Source organism: Uranotaenia lowii, chromosome 1 (genome assembly GCF_029784155.1).
Source record: "Uranotaenia lowii strain MFRU-FL chromosome 1, ASM2978415v1, whole genome shotgun sequence".
Lineage (NCBI taxonomy): Eukaryota > Metazoa > Arthropoda > Insecta > Diptera > Culicidae > Uranotaenia > Uranotaenia lowii.
In genome coordinates this window covers 70,470,929-70,473,737 of record NC_073691.1, presented here as the reverse complement: position 1 = coordinate 70,473,737, position 2,809 = coordinate 70,470,929, and the positions used below count along the sequence as shown (strand labels likewise).

Below are 2,809 nucleotides of genomic sequence, written 5' to 3'. Positions count from 1 at the left end.
ATCTATGATTTGCATTTGGATGCATTTTAGCTATTTAAGTCCACATTGGTAACGGAATAATACATACAAATATTTCTTTAAAAACATTTGATGATTGTCCGAAAAATATTTTTACACCACCAGTTTTGGTAGAGGATAATACAAACATTATAAAGTTTGTTGGTGATATCATTAAGCAAATCCGTCATACTGGGTAAAGTTTATTATGGTAGCGAAAAATGTAAAAATGTGTAACGGACTATTTGAAGTATCCGAACGGATCGCTTATATCGTATTTGTTTTCTCCCCTCGTTCAGTATTCCACCGTACCCGATAAAAACAAACACAAATCGTCGCCAGTGTATTGCTACCTCACTCACTCAAACGCTCTCTCGCAACACTGACAAAATTTTCGAAGCAACACCGCCCGATGGCAGTGCAACACCAGGTCAAAACCAGTGCAACACTGTCCGAATAAACAAACAGTTTGACAGCACCTAGTGGTGCACCAGTGCAACACTAATGCAACACTCGGCATAAACAAGTACGGTTTTAAATAAAAGTAGCGCAATATACAAGTGCCATCTCGTGGTGGGTTTTGTAAATCTTCTTCTAGCAAACGCTAGAAACGGTCCTTATAATTCTGAAATAGCTTGGCGCGCGAATAGTCTTGGCTTAAGTTGACGGAAACGTTCCTGTTGGGAGCACTGGTGGATGTAACGCCTAGCAGAACTCTGGCGAGAATGACCAGCAACGATGAACTGTCAAACATCCATTATCATAAAAACCGAACGGAAGTGATAGGAAAAACGAAGAGAAAACTTAGTCGACTACCACGCAGTTAATTACGCCGATTTAGCCTCAAAATTTATATTAATATCTATCGAAAGTTAAAAGTTTAAATTTATTGCTAAAGTGCACTGGTTTATCGTGAACGGAATCAATCTAACTTGATGCACTCAACCAAATCGAGCAATAAAATTCATTGGATCGTTTTAATAGCTTTTATTTTAGGAAGGATGGATATAAAGTACTGGAAAATCCAATAAATTTTATTATAAAAGTCAATAGACTGTACAATTATTTTTTGGCGCTGATGTATCTAGAGAAAACTATTCAAAAATCTAATAAATTTTATACGTTTGCTCTGCAATACTACACCAAATGAAATATATCTGAAAATCTTATAAATTTCATAAACATGATTACGTATAGTTTTTAGTAGATGTGGTTTACATTCAGAAACAATAATGTTGGGATCAGGCTGTAAATTTTCGAAGAACGGCTGCCCGTTCCAATTGTTCCATATTTGTATTGAAACCGGACTATCATTTAGTGGAGGAAGGAAAAAGCACGGGAAATTAATGATTATTGGATTGTGAAGCAGGTACGTAAGTAAAATGTTTCATTTTTTCCAACTATTCAAATCCTTCGTATCGCTTTCTCCACAGCAAAACTATGTTTCGGTTGTGTAATAGAAGCGCACCAACCAGATCAATCGAGGAGATTGTTCCGGAGAAAGAACTTCACCTGAACGGGATATTCAAATTACGATCAAGATTTTCGTCGGGCATCAGGTAAGGATAAATCATATCCAACATTTTTGTTCAGTAGAAATATGTCTTTCATTTTTATTTAAGGTAATCAATTTTCGCCTCCGGAACGCCAACCCAATACCTCGGCTCGCGCGATCGACTTCCGGAACGATGCTCGTGTGCATCAAGCGGCAATTTTTATCAATTACGGTGGATTAGGAGCAGGTTCCAGCATTTGAAAAAGGAACGTCGACCACTTTCAGCTGAACATGTTTGTTTAAACCATGCACACGACCGCCATACCTAAATAATTTGTCAATAAAAAAATCAAAACTCAAATCGCAATAAATCATTTAAAAGAAATCCGAAAAAAACGAAAACATTTATTTCATTGCATTGAATTGTAATTGAAATCAAATCGAAAAACTATAATATTCATTGGAATTTCCAATAAAGAAAATCGGTACGAAAATCTATGCATTTCATTTTGTGTATACAGTTGTAAAAAGTATTGGATTTTCTTTTAGTGCAAAATCACTAAAAAATCTGATAAAGCTTATAGCCAGATTTCGGTCAGTGTGTGAGTGAGATATAAGAGCAAACGCACCAATACGGGAGTATACGCGGCCCGGTTTTGCTCATTTCAGCGGACCGGTTTTGGTATACTCACTCTTTCGCGCACCGGGCGGTAGCATAATATCTATTTAATAATTATTTTTAAATTTAGCTTTGCACTGAAAAAACTTTTGCAGAAAATCTTTATCTTGTATTATAATGTATTATAATACTGACCGAGTAAATTTTCGGAGTCATGAGTTTTTTTGCTTAAATTTTGATTATTTAAATATTTAAAATTTGTGATTGTTGTCGTTTTTTCGACGGGTTTTCTGCTGTCCATGACGTGACGTCGAAGTCGACAGGTTGAATATGCCGTACAGCAGCAGCAGTTAATGCCAAGCAGCTTCGAGCTACCAGCAACCGGGTCCGGTGACGGATGCAGCAAGAACTTCCGGGCAACAGCAGCCGGAATCATCAAAAAGGCTGCGGAACCTGCGCGAAATATGCCAGCTGCTGTGGAGTTCCAACATCAAGCAGGAGGTTTTCCGCCACTGACCCGAAGACTTTGGCTCCAGTGATCGGTCGGAACCGTTCACCCTGGGACAGCGATACGAAGGACCTTGTTGCATCATTACCCCGTTTCAAACCTGCTGATAGTGCTGAAGGAAACTCGCGGCCTCAGGTTCAGCGACTTGACGACCGATAAGTGCCGAAAGTTGCCCGTATGAGCACCATCC

The 2,809-nt window shown here is 38.5% G+C and overlaps 1 long non-coding RNA gene across 1 annotated transcript; it reads left to right on the top strand.

Moving 5' to 3' along the window:
• Nucleotides 1-1,131: 1,131 nt before the first annotated feature.
• Nucleotides 1,132-2,067, top strand: LOC129739001 (uncharacterized). The gene is made up of 3 exons (XR_008735712.1): nt 1,132-1,366; nt 1,431-1,556; nt 1,620-2,067. It is a non-coding gene; the product is annotated as an uncharacterized LOC129739001 (long non-coding RNA).
• The last annotated feature ends 742 nt before the right edge of the window (nt 2,068-2,809 follow it).